This window comes from Peromyscus leucopus, chromosome 15 (genome assembly GCF_004664715.2).
Source record: "Peromyscus leucopus breed LL Stock chromosome 15, UCI_PerLeu_2.1, whole genome shotgun sequence".
NCBI lineage: Eukaryota > Metazoa > Chordata > Mammalia > Rodentia > Cricetidae > Peromyscus > Peromyscus leucopus.
In genome coordinates, this window is record NC_051076.1 from 2,892,701 (window position 1) to 2,912,237 (window position 19,537).

General features: G+C 39.1%; 1 protein-coding gene across 10 annotated transcripts in view; it reads left to right on the forward strand.

Moving 5' to 3' along the window:
* Positions 1–19,537, forward strand: part of Cast (calpastatin) — a 101,336-nt gene that overhangs the window by 30,361 nt on the left and 51,438 nt on the right. Inside the window, exon 1 of one of the 10 annotated variants that reach the window (XM_028894018.2) lies at positions 1,810–1,908. The exons of 8 other annotated variants lie outside the window; for them this stretch is intronic. The gene's annotated coding sequence lies outside the window, so the exon portion shown is untranslated. Of the gene's footprint in view, positions 1–1,809; positions 1,909–19,537 lie in introns of those variants that run through there. One more of the 10 variants, XM_028894017.2, reaches the window with a different exon arrangement.

Consider the following 19,537-nt stretch of genomic DNA (forward strand, 5'->3'; position numbering starts at 1 on the left):
ATATACTACAAAGTGGCACATTAAGTTCATAATCATAGTAATACTTTTGCTTAAGACAAGGCTAAATTCTGATTTTAAAGGAAAGTCTATTTTAAAATTAGTATTCATAATATAATTGTAGCTGATTTAAAAATATTATGTAGAGTAATGTATAAGTAACCAATGTTTGGCAGTGCATTCCATGTTATTTTTATATGCAATTGGATCATTGGGAGTTACTAAAGTAAATGAGATTTCTGATTCAGAAAGTCTAGGGTGAGGTTGATGCCCTGCTTTTCATACAAGCTCCCAACTGTTTAACGACTCTGTCTTAGGTTACCTGTGTATCAATGGAGAATTTGTCCAAAATGAAGATGCTCAGCTTTGAGGCCAAAGAATTGATGCCCAGGGTGGAGCAAGGCCTAGTATTTAAGTATTGAATCGGCACTGCCAGGAAATGAAAACACCATATGATCTGAAAATCACACTCAGACAGAGGACAAGCCTCAAAGAACATGACAGGCACAGCATTCCCTGGCAAAGGAGGCAGTAAGGAACATGCTTGCTCCTTTCTGAGCTGGGAGCCCCTTTCTCCCTGGCTGAGAGTTTCTGGAGAGAGTTACTATTCTGACTCATCTGCAGCACAGAAACCCTTCCCTCCTCCCACTTTTCACTGAAGAAGTCACAGCTGCCTAATTCTGGGAGCTCCGAGCCGGGGTTCATGCCTATTGGAGTATGTCCCAACCAAGTCTGTGCTATTTTTATCAGGAGGAAAATAACTCAGTGAAAAGTAGGACTGAAGTACCTAACTTCTCCCAAAGAAAGGACAATTCTAGCTATAAACAGGAAGTGAAATTTAGGATATATTTTCATTAAGAAGAATTCTAACAAGATTTTTTTGGGGAATTATAAAATGTTAGCGTTGGGCATTGTTTTACTTCTCAGGCTCTATTTGATGGAAGTAAAAGGAAAATGAAAACAAGTCCATTGTGTGGAACACCCTAAGTGGGAAGGCGGAGGGCGGCACCTTCTCTGGCTGACACCACAGTTAAAGGGAGAGCTCCCTCTTTTGAGATTCCCAGTTATCACCTCTGTGTGGCTGAATACAGCACTGAATCTTTGCTCAGCTCTTGTCCTCTCAGCTGGGTCCTCTGTTCCTCAAACACTGGTCACCATCACTCCTCCACCCAAGCCCAAGCCCGACGACCAGAGTGGTTATCTTAGTTGGTCTGTGGCTTTAGGAAAACTTGGATTTCCACATGTTTTTTTAAATATGGTAAAAAACTGCATCAGTCACTCTATAACTTGGCTTTCTTCTTTCAGTCTAGAATAGCAATATCAATTTATGCATTCACACATTTTATTCAATAGTTTCAAATCCATTCTTTGAAGTTTTCAATCATGAAACTGTATAATGTACAATGGTTTAGTACAATTTGTATTCTGTTAGACTGTTCTTAAATATTTATATAATATACAGTTTTAGGTGTTTGGAATCCGGGATTATAACCTTTCATTAGCTTCAGGCCTTCAAAGGCTATTTAGGGAGTGTACTGGTGAAGGGCGCCCACCATTGCTGCTTATATTGTTAATCAAGAAGTGACATTCCGGAGCAGTAGACCTGTCATCCCCTGCCGCGTACATAGGGCACATAGGGCGTTTGGTCTGTATCACAGGCTGTGGGCTAAGTTAACCAGCCTGGGGAAGCCAAGCACCACTAGGGAGCGAGCACCACAGGACCTCAGCCCAGACTCGCTGGTTCAGGGCGATCATCCTGTGGAGCGGGGCGGGAGCTGCAGCAGGCCCCGCCTCGCCCTGTGCGTCACTCTGAGGGCTCAGTTTAGGCTCGGAACTGAAAGGCAGAGGTTGAGTTTCAACCCGAATGCAATCATCCTCCAAACCAAGCTGAGGTCCGACGTCACTCTCACGGTGAGTACTGATTTGGGTCGCTTTGCTCCAAAGCCGCCTCTGTCTTTTGCAGGCCCTAAGCATCCCCTGGCCAGCTGACATCTGGCCGGGCACTCGTTCTCTTACTGTTGCCACGACTGAAGCTATCATTTCTCTCCAGATAGGTTCTAACTTTGAAGGAGTTTGTCCCCCACCCTTCCTGTCTGGAACACTCTTACTGACCTTACAGCTGGGAATTTATCTGCTGACAGGACATGAAGGTTTACGAAACCGGGGTTTGCGTCCCCTGGACCTCATGTTGAAAGTACAGCAGCAGCTGTCTAATGATTTGGCTTGACACTTTCTGGTCTCCAGCATTAGATGCCTGCCCCTTACCCGACCCTGGAGGCCTGCGCCCACCCTCTTCTCCCCGGGGCCCCCAGTCTATGACCTCTGTTTCAGAGAATGAGCTCACTGTGCGTGACCTTTCTGTGTACCTGACACATACTGGGTGTGGTAGGGCAAGTGTTGTAACATGTTTTAGCTCTGTTTCCCTGAACACAAACCAAGACTGTAGTAGGATAACATCACTGATAGAGACTTCTGCTCTTTCAAAAACATGGTGTCTTCTCAGAGATTTCAGGATGTCTCCCGAAGTGTTAGGGCCCCACATTCTTCAATTGTTTACTCTGTGAGAAGCAAGCTCATTATTCCCACTGTGCATGCACCCTGAGAAAATGAGGCCAAGAGTTTATGCAGCTCCCCCTTATACAGTAGGACTTGGGAGCCAGGAGTCTTTAAGAACAGACCACCTGTGCATCAGTGCTTATTCAGAAGCTCTGGAAACTTCCTGCCTGTCAGACAGAATATTTTTCTAGATAAAATTTCTGCATTGCAGAGCAGTTCAATAAGGAGCGGCACGTACTGCTCAGAGGCAGGAAGTGTATTCTCTGGCCAAGAGCTGATATTTTGCTTGTGGGAATGAGTTTGATTTTTCAGTATCTGAAAGGAGTATTGATTTCATGGGGATGTGGTAAGGGTTTACACTTGGGCTCTAGAAGCATAAAGGGCTGAAGTGAAGTGGCAGAGGTTAGCAAATTAGAAAACTCACATTGGAGAGTGATGGAGAAGGAGAAGAGACTGGGGTGAGAGGCTAAAGAGGGAAAGCGCGCGCGCGCACGTGTGTGTGTGTGTGTGTGTGTGTGTGTGTGTGTGTGTGTGTGTGTGTGTTTGTGTGCGGGTGCGTTTGCGCGCGCGCCTGTTTTAACTATTTTTGTGTCTGTTACAAACTTGTGCTTTGCAAACTGTGAGATGGTGTTTATGAAGCAGTCCTTCTGATACGAATGCTGTCTGTGTTGCAGTTCAGTTTTGAGAGATGATTCCTAGTGCATGGAAGGAGCTGATTACATAGAATTAGTTTCCACTAATTTCAATTTCAATTCCTCTAGTCTCTGGTAGAACTGGACAAGAATATATCTCCCCCACAATGAAAATGTAAGAGGTATAGTATAAAACAATAATTTAGAAGAATGGAACCAAAAGAAAACCAAAGAAAAAGGAGTTTGAGCTAGCTTCTTAAAACTGGTCAGGTATTAGTTTCCCTATTGATGATTTATAACAACAGCTATACCTATATCCTTACCACTTCTTAGGTAGAAATACTTCCCTTCCTAAAATATGAACTGTCTGATGAAACCAGGCTTGTATTTCCTGTACACACATATGTCTTTGCATCTTCTCCCTTTTTATAGCTTACAGTTCCTTCGTTTGGGAGATGATGTGAATCTGGAACATATGTATTAGCATCCTTTTGTCTGGCCTGAGAACAACATATTTTTCTAATATGCTTTATAGGACTTCTGGGAAAGCACAGTTGTTCTTCATACGTTCCTCTGAATGGCTTGAAGGAAAGTACATCAGCTACCCAATGCTTTTCAATGGACTTATTTTGGCACTTTCTGTGACAGTTCTGAGTTATTCTGTTACTTCATATTTTAAGGATAATTTATAACATCTAGAACTTTAGTAAGTCTATTTATTTGAACGTTAGCTATTTAGGTAACAACTGTACTCATGCTAGTAGCAAAGAGGCATTGCTTAGTTCATGCACAGTAGTGTTCTGTTGTCTATACTAAACAGTAATAAGTTATTTCAAAGTGACTGCAATACACCCCATGAAAATAGGCTAGCATAATTTGTTTTGGAACAATGTTAATACTCATTGCTACATTTACTGAAAAATACTGTGTTCTGACTTACCCTGAGTATTGATATAACATGGTAGTGATGAAAATATAATATACTTTTATTGTATCCATTTTAAAGATTAGGAAAGTAATATCCACCCCCATTTATTATTTCTTAGTATATATTCAACAGCTCTCTGAAAAATACTTCCCAAACATTGAGTCTTAATGCATGAAAAATTATTACAGTCTCATTTGGCTGCAGTAACCTTGGTTTTCAGAATTTAAAGTTTACTATCCTGTGAACCTGCCAGAAACACAACCTCATCTTTGAAACTCCACACATCTACCATAGTGCCTTCCACAAAGCACTTACTCAATGAATATTACATTAAATGAATTGCAAAAATATATTAGCTTTATTTTAATATGAACAGAACCCCAGGATGCTGTTGCATTATTATCTGTTCCTTATTTCTATCTTTTATATAATATACTCTTTAAGTTTTAGTCAAATGATGAGCATGTTAAGTTTCAAAAACTATTTGCAATGTATAGAGAAAAATAATGAATGTTACTTTACTATTTCTTTCTAACCTCAAAAAAGTCTCTACATTAATACAACAGTGTTCAGGGACTCTGTTCATACTAAAATAAAACTAATCTGGATAATTCTAAAACTCTCTAGTGAGATGCCCTTTACTATTTTTCTCTGTGCATAGACTAGGCTTCCATCCACTGTCATGAATGCCAGAAATTTTCATTTTGTCCTGGGGTTTCCTACGGGTAAGCTGGAAGCCTCACAGCAGCAGTCCAAACCAGCTTTGAGAGTCATTCTTTCCAGCTGTTCATCTTGGTTTGTACACATTAGTGTCTTTATTTTCCTTCCCAAGAACACAAAGGTGTAAAAAAAGGAGAGGCAACCTAATGGGCAGCTAGACTCACCTGCTCTGGAATCCCATGTTTTCTTATCTCTAATGACATATTTGTTTCAGTCTAGTTTCTAATTTTATATTTGGCATCCAACATCTGGAGGATTTGTGACTTTAGCTAGATAAGAAGAATCACATACAGTTTTGCTTACTTAGAAAATTTATTTGCTTAGCTCCTTTCACACAAATGGTTCAAATATATTCATTCCAAAGTTTTTAATATTTAGAGTTGATAGTAGTTATGTGCTTTATTACCAATCCCTTTGAAATACTCTTTAAGTTTGGATTTTTTAAATTATATGTATGTGTGTGTATCTGTGTGTGGACATGTGCATGTGAGTATGAGTGCCCATAGAGACTGTAGGCTGCGGATCATGGGTGGATTTACAGATGGCTATATGCTCCCTGAACTCAGGTCCTCTCCAAGAGAGTAGTACATGCTCTTAACCAGTGAACTATCTCTCCAGCCCCTGAAATACTCTTAAAGTCATAAAGATTAAAAATATAACTTTGAGCCCACATGTGGTGGTGTATGCCATTACTCCAAGAACTTGGGAGGCAGAGACAGGCAGATCTCTGTGAGTTCAAGGCCAGTCTGGCCTACAGAGCGAGATCCAGAAGAACTAGTGATATATAGTGAGACCCTGTTTCAAAAAATAAAATAAAAAAATTGACAGGTGACCCCTGTCAATTAGAGTTCAGGTAGTAAAACAGTCTTTTAAGGAAACCTTTGTGTTCTATCCAACAAGCACTTATAAGGCACAGATAGAAGAAGTGTTGCAGATTCAAGGCTAGCCTGTTTTTTTTATGCAAGTTCTAAGCCAGCCAAGGTTACATACAATCTGTATTTTTAAAAAATCCAATATTTAGATTTATTTGGAGAGAGGAGATATTTACATGTTAGGAAAGGATTCATATCTGCTTTTATTGAGCTCACTGAGTTAACTTTATATAATTTGCCTCTGTTATGTAGGCTCCATAGTCAGTGCATATGACATGGGTCATATGTGAGGTGAATGGTGAAGGGAACATTGATGAGAGACTTTCTGATGGATATCAAAAGAGTGATGAATGTAGCTATATCTAATAAAGGTCTCCTCAGACACAGTGTTCTGTGCTTTAGCAGTTGGAATCTCCTCAGAGAAGAGAAGGCCTTCAAACAGAGGAAATGGGTCACTAGGATGACTCTAGATTAACCATGACACTTATGCTCTCCCAGTCTTACCCTAGGGGTGTCACCCAACTTTCTGGAATCGATTGGGCAGTGCTTCATGAAGTGTCGACTGGAGTGTATCTGCATTAAAGTCCCGTGGGATAAATTTTGTTAAAATTTCTCTTGAGAAATTTCTCAAGCCCTTTCTCTGGCCACCCAACCAGGGCCACTGAAGAATCTAAATCTCTGGAAAAGTTCTTAACATTTATCAAAAGTTTGATGACCACTGCTCTGAGTAGGAATGAGACTACAAAGATCCCATCTGTAAGCAGCCTTCTGGTCTTCCCAGCACAGCAAAACATCAGTCAGAATTAGAGTTCTGAATCACATAGAAGACAGCAAATTCTCTTAGTGTGCTGTTGCACCCCCGAACCCTGTGATAGAGTGAGGTTCCTCATACAAGTGATTCAAGTAACCAAACCCTGATACCTCCAAGGATATACTGAACAATTGCTGTGAAAAGTGTGAAAGAATACTGTTCCTCAGAAAAATTGGAAGCTCGGCTTTTTTCTTATTCTACGTTGTCATCAGCTATATTGAGTGTAGCCAGAGAAAGTTGCAGAAAATAGAATTATTAGTCCATTTTCTAGTTATATGTGCTTTTTCTATGCTGCAATATGAACAGGACAAATAAAATCATTTGGTTTCATTAGTTTCAAAGACTAGCCATCATTAGTCACATACTATAATCTTCTAGAGGTGTGCCTTTTTTATAAGACACAATTTCAAAGATTTATTCAGTTCCGAGGGCTGGCCCTACAACAAGGAACTGAAACTCATGGATATAATTTATACTGTCAACCACTGTGACTTTTTAATATTCTCCCTCTCTTTTTCTCTGCTGTAGTTAGATTGATATCTGCAATTGTCTCATCCACTCACTTATGTTCCTGTTCAGGGATGCCTACCATAATTCACATCTTTGTCTATGAATGATGTGGCATTTTCAATCCTTTGTCTCTGAACTTTAAAAAAGTATAAAGTCTGTTTCATATAACTTTGTTGTCTTTAAAGTCCCGTGGGATAAATTTTTATATATTCAAAGATGGTGAACACTTTCAGCCCTTGAAGATCATTTCCTCAGTGTTTGAAACTGTTGACTTTCACTAATAGTGTGTTCTTCCCCAACGGCATTTGAAACATATGACTTGAAACTTTTTTAGGGAAGCTTGTTTTCCAGGAGTCTATCTCCTTGTGTTGTAGACCTGTTTCTACTAGATATTCATTCATAAAACATCCTACCTGTGATCATTCAGGTTTTATGTGTGTGGATGCATGTGCTTGAAACCCCTGTGCCACATGGAGAGAGTGATTTGATTTCTGAATGGCATAGGTGTGGCTTTCCTTTTTGTCAAAGTGTGTTTTTAAATTCATGGTTTCATCCGGAGAAAATGTGCATTGCCATTGCCCAGGGCAGGGGTTATTGGGGTGGTGTTGCTTAATATGTGCTTGTGGATAGTCTGGTCTTTGCATTTCCCAGCTTTATGCCAACAACTCTGTACAAGGCCTGCAGCCAGGATTCCTTTCATTTGAGATACTGAGTTCCCAGTTCTAGCTATTAGGTCTGTTTCTGACATCACTGTGAGCCAATCATCTTCCAGTATGCTCAGAGGTGGTCTCCAACAACTACTAGTCTAAAGGATTCACATAATATTTCATTTATTCTTCTCAGTATTTGTATATTCATAAGGTGAAGGTGTATTAAGACATTTTAATATATTGTATTCTCATATAATATATCATATTTATATAAAGACATATTTATAAATAAAAAACATAGCCCCAGAGAATTTAACATGTGTCACACAGATAGGAAGATTTGATTTAATTCTGGTTATTGTTAGTAACTGATCTTATGCAGTCCTATACTTAGTTTATTTATGTTGTATGAAGCAGAAATTGTATCTGAATTCATGTAAACAATGGAAATCAACCATATACTTTTATTGTTGTGCCCATTGTATTAATATTGCCTGATTTTTTTATGTTTATGTCTGATTAGAATTACTGATTAGAATTAGAGATCTGCTGGTTAGTTTTGTGTCAACTTGATACAAGCTAAAGTCATCTGAAAGGAGGGAACCTTAATTGAGAAAATGCCCCCATAAGATTGGCAAGCCTGTGGGGTATTTTTTAAATTAGTTATTTTTGGGAGAGGGCTCAGCTCATTGTGGGTTGTACCACACCTTGTTGGTGGTCCTGTATTCTATAAGAAAACAGAATGAGCAAGCAATGAGAAGCAAGCCAGTAAGCAGCACTCCATGGACTCCACTTCAGTTCCTGTCTCCAGGTTCCTGCCCTGTTGGAGTTCCTGCTTGGCCTCCCTCAATGGACTGTGACCTGGTATATGTTAAGACAAATAAACCCATTCCTCCCTAAGTTGATTTTGGTCATGGTGTTTCATCACAACAATACTAACCCTAAGACAGAAGATACTAGCTTAGTTGGGCTTATTTAAATCCCTTACATAGGCAGCACGAAAGAAGTGTTCACCATCTTTGAATATAAAAAAATATATTTTATTTAATAGTAGTATATATTAATAGTAGTATTAATACTGTTATACTGTAGAATTAATAGTAGTATATAACCCAAAATTCCCTTAGTATGTAGGAAATTATAGACTTTTGCTCACATTCAAAGGTAACCGTCATTGACTGCCACGGACTGGCCCACCAGGGGTATCACGACTGTAGGAGAACCAGGGCTTGGGTAGTCAGGAAGGCAAGGATTCAGCGAATGACAGACAGACAACATGCTCAGAAGTGGTTTGAATCTGCTATAATTTTATTTCTGCAAATCAGTAGTTTATATACAGAAAAGAAAACTATCAAGTCATACAAGGAACAATAAGAGCTTGGCAATAATTTAATTACATCATCTTAAAAAAAACAACAAGCACACAATTATTAATTGGTGCTAGAAATATCCCTTTACCCACAAGAACTTTATGACCCAAAGAGCAGTCTGTGTTTTTTAAACTTAGTCCCTAGACTTGTGTAGACTTTTTTGCGATTGCAGCTGTGTCCTTCATCTTATCTAGTTTATTATGCACTTTTACTTTTTTGGTTCTAATGACCCACTTAGCCAGTTTGGATGCTGTAGATCCTCTCTAAGTCCTTTTTAGTTTTTTTTTTTTTAACTATATATCTCTTTTAATATAAAACCTTTTGACCTGTTGGAATATGGACTCTTGTACTTTTACTCCTGTAAGGGGAAGGGGCTCTGTTGTAGTCCTTAAGTTTTCCATGCTGAACTTCCTTAACAGAGGGGCCCACCGTCTGCTTCCTATGAGATAACATTTTATACCATAAATCACTTTAGTTGGGATTCCTAAATGATCCCTAGTGGGTGAGTGTTCATTCCCTAGAAGTGCCTGAACCTTTATACATTTTTTTATCTAGCGGCTTGGGGTCTTTAAAAAAATAGCTCATTTTGTTATATCTGATTAAGATCCATGTCCAGCTTCCCCTTTCCTCCATAGTTCACAACTCAAGCATTCATTAATTTTGGCTGTGCTTCATAGATTAATTAGAACATTATCCGAAAAGCAGTTATACAGAACCCATAGCCCAGGGAGCTCATGACCTGTGAAGTACATCTTCTCTGAGAAGGAAGCATAACGCAGGCACTCTGCCAGGGACCTCCAGGGAGCTTAGTCCTGTGGGACACGTATCTCCTGTCTGCTATTATTGACATAATTGTTCATGACACACGGACGACACTAGAGTTGGTGTGGCAATTGACCACATTTTTTAATTCAATTTCAAATCAATCGTACCTTAAAATATACTCTATCCTACTGAAGCATTTCTGCCTGAAACGAGAGAGAATTAGTAATAAACTGGGAGGCACTGCTATATGAAGTAGGCACAGAACAGTTCAGGACTTTGATGCAGGTCACACAGCAGTTCATGCAGTAAGGATACAGAGTTAAGACCCACACATACTCTTCTCTCTACTGTCACGATGACTCCAGTATTTATGAAGACTTAACTTGTGATCATTGTGTATTGTGAATTTCCAGGTGTCGTCTTATTTTTCATTCCCCATTTTATTTTTGGTCTTCTGAAAGTCATCTTGGATAAGAGAACCTTGCTATAATATCTGCCATCTTAACATTCGTGTTAAGAACACAGTTCAGAGCCAGACATTGTGATACATACCTATAATCCCAGTATTGCAAAGACAGACAGTTTCTTCTTTGAGAAAGATAAACAAAATTAGTATGAAACTTCTTAAAGCAATGGTAACAGGGCTGCCTGCCATGCTGGAACAGCTTGACTTACTAGAAAAGCTTTGCTTCATGACTTCTGTGGACCTTCATAAGCTTGTAGAAGTGATAGGACTTATAATCAGACACACATAAGTATAGTCACCCACTCTCTGATCTTCCTAGCTTGTGTTGAGATCATACATCAGCAGTGGCTATTGTCCCAGTTGCTAGGCAACATTTGCCTGTTTATTTTGATTACATCAGAGGCCAAAGTTTCATGTGTGCTCCACTGCCAAGAACAATTTGACTTTTGACACTCTATTTTCATCTTAAATATATTCATCTCTCTAATATACCTCATAAATGTATGACATTCTCAGTTGAGCTGTCATTGTCTACCCCTCCCCCAAGGTGATATTCAGATTGCTTCATTCTGGAGTACTAGATCTGCTACACTCTGCACGGAGTGGCTGCAGGATTTCTCCATATCCAAGTTTGCCTAAGCTATTTTACTCATCTGGAATGCTTACTCATTTCAGGCATTCATCTGTAGTTTTTGCAACCTCCAACTATTTTTAGTTTTTTAAGTGAAGGAATGGAATTTGTCACAGCAAAATGTTCATGGACCTTGTTATCAGGTTTGTGTTCAAACCAAGGGTCCATCACTTACAAGCCTCACTTTGCTCTTTTACTTATAATGATGTTTACCTCCTAAGTGTTTGTAGAGGTACCCTGAAATCAGCTATGTAAACCATTTGACCCAGTTCGTACAAGGGGAAGAATCTTGTAGCTCCTCACCTCCCTATTGGTTACATTGCACTAAATATGCAGTGAATACTATCTTCTTCCTCTGTCAAGCCTTTCCTAATCATCTTTGGAACCATCCTTGAGAAGTGCAGATTGTCTCTGCTGACCACCTATGATGTTTAATTCTACACTAGGTATTTTCATGATCAACCTTGTTTGTTTGTTTGTTTTTTTCAAATAAGACTTTTTTTTTTAAATACTTTTTAACTTGATTTTATGTGCATTGGTGTGAGGGTGTCAGATCTCCTAGAACTGGAGTTACAGACAGTTGTGAGCTGCCGTGTGGACGCTGGGAATTGAACCCGGGTCCTCTGGAAGAACATCCAGTGCTCTTAACCATCTCTCCAGACCCCATGATCAGCCTTGTTATTTACTATGCTCTGATGTATAAACAACCTGCTAGCACACTGTTGTATTCTCCTGAGAAAGCTCACCTTCATTTATAAATGACCATTTGCTTATATGTCATCAGATTCCTATTTTATTATATTAAGCACTATATGTTCTTAAACCTTTTCCACCATAACCCCTTTTAGCACAAGAAATTTTATATAACCCTGGATACAAAGTGTATAGAATAGGTATACAACTTGAATATTTACTGATAATAAATCACAAGGAAATTTTATTCTGAAATAATTATTTGCTATATTCATAATTTTACTATTAAAGACAAAAGTCAAATTGCAGACTGATAAGATGGATGTGATTGTTCATTTTTACATTAAGAATTAAGTCTTGATTGAACACTTGGTACTGAAGGACATACAATATCTTCAGTGTAGTCTGTAGTTGGTCAGTGTTTTGATTCTATACTTTTCAGACCTGAGAGTGCTATTTCACACAAATACATAGTACAAAATGGCAGAAGGTGTGTAGGACTATTTAAAAAATTATTGAAAACTCTGTCCTAATCCCAAGCCAAAATTCACTTAATTACATTTTTGTGAAATTCAAGGCAGCAACTCACAGAGCAGTTTTTGAAAACCAAACATTTTGCCACAACACAATTCAAACTAATTCCATACTTACATGTTGAGGAATGAAAAGAAGGAAATGTTAAGTCTTTGTTTTCCACAGTTAAGTCATTATGTGTCTTTAAAATCAGGAAACTTTGTATGTACAATAAAACCTCTGTAATTCATAATATAATGGTAGCCTACAATCTCAGCTGAGGTTCTTCTGGAAGCATTTATTGCCACTGAATGATGTGATCTCAGGCACAGTGCAGATTGGCTGTGTTGTGTGTTCAGAATCAAGGCCACAGTAAAGTCCCATCATGTGACATGGATGGGCACTTCACAATTCTCCTTAATATTCTTTTCCTCCTCCTTCTCCTCCTCCTTTTCTTTTTAATGGAAGAAAGTCTGTTTGTGCTTATGGTTGTAGAGTAATAGGAGTCCATTATGGCTTGGAGGCAGGGCAGCAAGTGGCAGGCAGGGCAGCAGGAGCAGTGAGCTGAGAGATTACATCTTTAACTCTTAGAAGGCCTGAAACTTAGGCAGAGCTCCACCAACCTCCAATTGGGAGGATCCTGCCAAAGATCTTCAGTGGGCCTTCCTGGAGCCCTTCAGACTGCACAGCTCTCAATATGTCCCAAACCCTCCATCTTAATGCTCTAGAGCCCACGATTATTCTTATGTGTTTGAATTAACTTTTTGTCATTTCATGTTTAGAAATCTTTTACTGTTGGCATCTGCTGTGGGATGTTCTGTATGTTAAATGTGTTGCTCTGATTGGTTAATAAATAAAACACTGATTGGCCAGTAGCCAGGCAGGAAGTATAGGCGGGATAAGCAGAGAAGATAATTCTGGGAAGAGGAAGGCTGAGTTAGAGAGACACTGTCAGCAGCTGCCGTGACAAGTGAGATGTAAGGTACCAGTGTAAGCCACGAGCCATGTGGCAACTTATAGACTAATAGATATGGGTTAATTTAAGATATAAGAACTATGCCGGGCAGTGGTGGCACACACCTTTAATCCCAGCACTCGGGAGGCAGAGCCAGGCAGATCTCTGTGAGTTCGAGGCCAGCCTGGGCTACCAAGTGAGTCCCAGGAAAGGCACAAAGCTACACAGAGAAACCCTGTCTTGAAAAACCAAAAAAAAAAAAAAAAAAGATATAAGAACTAGATAACAAGAAGCTTGCTGAGGCCATACCGTTTATAAGCAATATAAATTTCTGTGTGTTTACTTGGTTGGGTCTGAGCGACTGTGGGACTGGCGAGTAAGAGAGATTTGTCCTGACTGTGGGCCAGGCAGGAAAACTGTAGCTACAGGCATCATTCTGGTAACCTCTATGTTCATTTAAATGACCCCACAAGACATTTCAGTTATTAAAGCACAGTTGTATTATTTAATAGTTAACAGTACACAAAGGTATGCTGTGGTATGACAGCATGGCACACAGGAAACAAATCTGAATGTCTATATATTCATTCCCTGAAGTGAATAACCCATTATTAAGGAAACATGTAAACTTGTATTCACTGGGTGCAGTATTGCTGTTTGTAGAGAGTGTAGCTTTCCCTAAAAAGGTGCTTGCTAGGGAATAAGGCATTTACTAATTGTTTCTTAAAGGTGTCCTGTACAAAGAGGCTCAGGGGCTTGTTTGTCTAGATCTCCATCTTCTAAGATGTTCAACAACTAAATAGTGACAGTAGTCATGTAAATGATGAAATGTTCAGAATATGTTATCTTTGCCACTTTTCTCTTCTAGTCTGTAAGTAAATTTTCTAGAGATCATGCAGTAAAGTTCACACAGTGCTGCATTTGAACTGTATACTAATAATTTGTATTTATTGATGTGCAGATCTCATAGAAATGCACAATGAGCAACTTCTGTTAAGCCAGCTTTGGGAACTGGCAGGGTACACACCACCTGGGATGGGCCTGGCTGCTGCCTTGTACAGTGCACATTCTTCTTTATTTCAGAGATCTTGTGGTTACAGCTGATTTCTTTTATATTAGTTGAAACGTGTTACTAAGCAAGAACCTAGTTTGTAAATCAGAAATAAATGACTTGCTTTTCTCTTGTACATCTAGTAGTGCTAATTTTAGAAGTTAAAAATCAATGTTGATTTGTCCGTCTTTTTATTAAATTTATATAGGGTTTAGTATTTTGTGTTTTGTCCAAATTGCCCTTTGCTTTGGGGTATAGAAATGGATCTTATAATAACCCCATAGAGCACCTGGTCCCACAGTCAGGCGATGTTTAGGCTTAACTGACATTCTGCACAGGGCGCAAAGAAGCCACCAAGACTGAAACTTAAATCTTATGACATATTATATAATTGTTGTAGGCTAAAATAAAAAAAACAATGCATTAAAACTATAGTTTATTATTTGCAGTTAAAAATGGAATCAAGATTTCAATCAACCCATGATTTTTGAGCTCCTTTCTGCTAACCTGTACTCAGCACCGTAATAGGCACTGGAAAGAGTGGGAATACCTTGTTTCTTGATAGGCCTATAGCTTCATTGATAAATCATGACCCACGTTCATCACAAGAGCTGGGTCAGCCTCCAGTGTAGAATATGTGACTACACTTTAAGTGAGAAGTATAGAATTTATGGATTATACCTTGAACCATTATGAAAGATTTCCTAGGCATTAGGGATGACATGGTGAAGAGCTGAGAGGTGGCAGATGGGAGGAGCATGATGGTGAAGCTTTGACAATAAGTAGTGATTTTAAAGTGGTTGCTATTTACCAGTCATCATTCATTCACATAACTTAGCTTACCCTTAAAACAGTTTTCAAAATGCTTTAACTAATAAAAATTATAACTATTCTCATTTTGCCTCTGAGGAAACTGGGTCACGGAGTGGCTAAATAACTTGCTTGAGTTTGTGCATGCATTGAATGGTCAGCTGTATTCCACCAAGCAGTCTTAAAGCTAGATTTCCCCCATTCCACTATGAATTAGAGCATAGGGCTCTCTGCTAAGATTCTGATGAGATGATCAGGACTCCATTCTGGTGGGAGAGAACATAGGGTAGGGAGTCATAGTAAGAGAATGAATGACTAAACAGATCAAATGATGCAGAACTTAAAAAAGACAGAAAGCACTGAACTATATCCAACATATATTAGAAGACTATTGATATTATTAGTATGGAAATAGGATGACTTATTTATTTTGGAAACATTAGTTAGATCAAAATGATTGAGAGATAAATTGGAATAGGGAGGGATGCAGGTGGGAGAGAACAAAGCCCAGAAACTATTAGAAGAACCTTGGAATAATCTAAGTGCTGGTGTGGGTGACTAGACCAGGAGTATGTTCGGCAGTAGAAATGGAAAAAAAAAAAAAAAATGAAATGATAGGAGGTTGACAACCAACACTCCTGAATACAGGTGATTCTGAATGGGATAAATTTCTTACAAGTCCAAAGCCAACGGGTGATATGCCCATTTTACAGATGTCAAATTGAGGCCCCAAAGAGTTCAATAATTGGGTAAATAAGTGACAAAGCAGGAATCTTAGTCTGAGTCTCTCTCAGTTTCTCTTTCTAAGGTAGTCTCGTGACAAAGCAGGCTTGTTGATAAGATAAAGTGAATTGCTCACACAATAGAAGATACTTAAAATTCTAGAGAATTCAATATTCCAAGAAAGCATCATTTTAAAAGTCATAGTAACTGATGGGATTGTGAGTAGTAAGGATCATGGAATAGGTGAAAGAAGCTTCCAGAAGGAAGCAGATCAGAAGAATGAGAAAAGAACCTGAGATTCCCAGTTTGACAGCAGCCAATAAGTGAAAAGGGTCAATGTTTCATGATGAAGCTGCTGTTGAATTATCAAGTAGAAAGGAAGAGCTCAGGCATGGGGCCTGATGTCTTGGTCACTTTCGACAAAGGCAGGCCCAAGAATATGAAGGGCCATCAATGCTGCATGTGGGGAAATGTTAAGGCTGTATTGCTAGTTGGAAAAGGAAGCAAGGTCTAATTTAGGAGACAAAAATCTAGTACATCTGATGCTCCACTCTGTTTTTTCTCAACTGAATCAGCAGGTAGAGGTGAGGAGAGATTGAAGTGAGCCTGGCTGGCTGCAGCAGAAGTAGTGAGGATCACGGAAGACGTGAACATGCCTGAAAAGAAGCCAAGTGCCTCTGGCAGACAAACATTAAGCTAGGTCTCTGTTCTGTAGCCAGAGAAGTAAAAAGCTGAGGAAATATTTTTTTTTTAAACTGGAGTTAACATCAACACAATGGATAAAAGATCATTACAGAAGTCTATCCCTTTATCAGATGCCCTACTCTCCCACCTTTTCCCATTTATCAGAACTTTCAAGGGTTCCCAGAGCCAAAAATCTTCTCTACCTTTACAAATGGTCTTTTCTCATGCAGCCTCATAACAAGCTTGAGTTTGACCTGAACTTTATTTAAAGATCAAACATTTGTCATATCCTATGAGAAAATTCTTAACACTTCTGCTAAATCACCTAAGTTATGTGACAAACCTTGGTGATTATTTTGCCTCACTGGACTCAACTCCTCAAGGACGTGATTTTGTCTGTGTATTCTCAAGTCCTGGAGCAGTGTTTTTAAATAATGGCTCTTGAATGGGAGGATGGTGCATTATTTATATCAGGGCATTTCTCTGATGCTTGTTACTCTGATTCTGCCTTAGCTCATATTATAAAGAATTAGTACTACTCTGGGTACTAGGAAATTTCCTTGGATATTTGGAAGGGCAAGTGTTGTTTCAGCTGCATTCTGGTCTGACACCCAGTGCTAGCTCCATGGAGGCATTTCAGTGTATGGGAATACTTGAAAACTGGCAGCCCCTTGACATTCTGTGGACCAATGGTGCTAAGCATTGTAGTACAGGGACACAGGTGGACTTGCATTGGTGCTGACATATACAGCTATGCATGCCTTATTTAAGGATGCATCTCCCTGGGTGTCTTAGTTTGAGTTTCTATTGCTGTGAAGAGACACCATGACCACAGCAACTCTTGTAAAGGAAAACATTTAATTTGCTGGACTGTTATCACAGTGGAGTGCAAAGAGAAATGGTGCTAGAGAAGGAGCTGAGAGTTGTACAACTTGATCCCAGGCAGTAGAAGTGACTGTGTACGCAGCTTGAGCATATATGAGGCCTCATAATGACACACTTCCTCCAACAAGACCACACCTACTCTAAAAAGGCCACAATTCCTAAGAGTACTACTCCCTGTGGGCCAAGCCTTCAAACACATGAGTCTGTGGGGGCCATACCTATTCAAACCATCACACTGGCCTTTTGCCTTTGTGGTTCCTCCTTGTCCTATGCCACCATATAATCTGTCATACCTTCAGAATCACCTGTCTCAGCAGTCCTCTGCTATGGTTTCATGGTCGGAGTTTTCATGAGACACTGATTTGCTGGAGTGATTGTTTAACTCTTGCCAACCCTGGCTAGGCTCTACCTTTCAGAGGCATATCAATCTGTCTCACCCCAGTATCCCTAGAACTTTACAGAGGTACACACATTTTTTTCCACATAAAATGAAGGAAACTGTGGTTACTCCTGGACATGAGATTCCATTTTCTCATCTGTTTAAAGTCTACATGTTAGTCTTTAACAAGGTCATTCATTGCTAAGCTTCACATCCTTTAAAAATCTAGGAGTTAACTTTTCACTTGTTATTTACATTCATGCTTGGCAACTCAAGTGGTACAAAATGAAAACATATTCAGTCCTTTACATGAGATAATAAACATTAAACATTCTTTACCTTCACTTCTAGAATAAGAGCTGAACAAGATGCAATAACCCAGAGTTGAGCAGGTCAATGGGGTAGCATAATTTCCCCTTGCCCCAGTCCCTGAGAATCAGCATTTGTATTTCAGTTTTGGAAAACGTGACATGTCTTAATGTGAAACTTCCATGGAGGACTCCATGCTGAGGACAGGTGGAGCCAATGCCTTAAGCAAACGTCCTGTTATGACCATACTTATTTGTAGCTTCTATATGGAGAGGTTTGATTATTCTTGGTGGGCCTTTGAATGTCTCCATTATTGGACGTGAGGCTCACTTTCAGGGATTATTTAATGCAATATTAGTTAGGCAGGAATAACCTGAAGATATATGATTTTGTAAACAGTTTAATAAATTTATATGTTTAAAAATTAATATTTAATGGGCTGGAGAGATGGTTCCATGGGTAAGAGTACTTGGTACCCTTGCAGAGTATCCTGGTCCAATTCTAAGCACACCCATGGTGGTTCACAACTAGCTATCATTCCAGTACCAGGGAACAAGATATTCTCTTCTGACTCCCACTGGACACCAGGCTTGTACATAGCAAATACTTACATACAAGCAAATACTCATACAAATAAAATAAATAATAATAGTAACATTTAAATAAATTAATTAATTAAAATAAAATTTTAATTTAAATCTTTGCCTAAAGACTTTAATCATAAAAAGCACTTTCATGTACAGAATTTGTTCCTGCTGCTGGTTTGACATGGATGAGGAAAACAACTGAAGGAATAGGGACTTACTGAATTTGGTTAGAAATTTGAACATTTCTACCTTCATATTGTGAAGGTGGAATTTCCTACATATGAGCCCTTTAATCTCTAACAAATTTTATTCTCAACAAAAAAATATGGATATTCATATATTTCTCCACTAATTTAGCTGTAAGGTAAATCTTTGTATGTTTTTTTATCCCAAAGGGAATGTGAAAGCGGTTACTCTGGTGCCTGCAGTGTGTGTGTGTGTGTGTGTGTGTGTGTGTGTGTGTGTGTGTGTGTGTGCTCATGCTGTTGAAAGGCACACCTGATTGCTACCTATGAGTGCTTCGAAATAAGTAAGTTCATATGACTTTGTTCAAAAAGTTAGTGTGCTAAAACTGTGGTCTTCTATCTGTAAGTTACCATAGTTCAACTATAGTGTTAGTTGATGCATGCATGTGGGTAAGTGATTTTGGTCATGGGCAACAGGTAGTAACAGAGTCATACTACCATCCCCTTGAATGGGAATGTGAGTGGGAGAAGAGCAGTGACAAGCTTATGCTGCTCTTAATATAGCTTCTGAAGTGGCTCTGGGCCAGGTATTGGAGACAGAGTGAGGTCCACATTATAGACTTTTCCCATCTTCCTGATAGTCACAACTAATTACTGACAGTGGATTGGTTAAGTAGACAGCTTTTTCCCAGATGGAATCCCTGAGCTGGAAATCCTAATGAATTCAAATGTGAAAAGGTTTAAGTGAACCTGGATTGGTATTTGCCAACATGATAAATGCCTATTTTAATATTATCACAATGATACAAGCTAAGTAATGGAATAGTACTCAATACCATACATGCATCCATATGC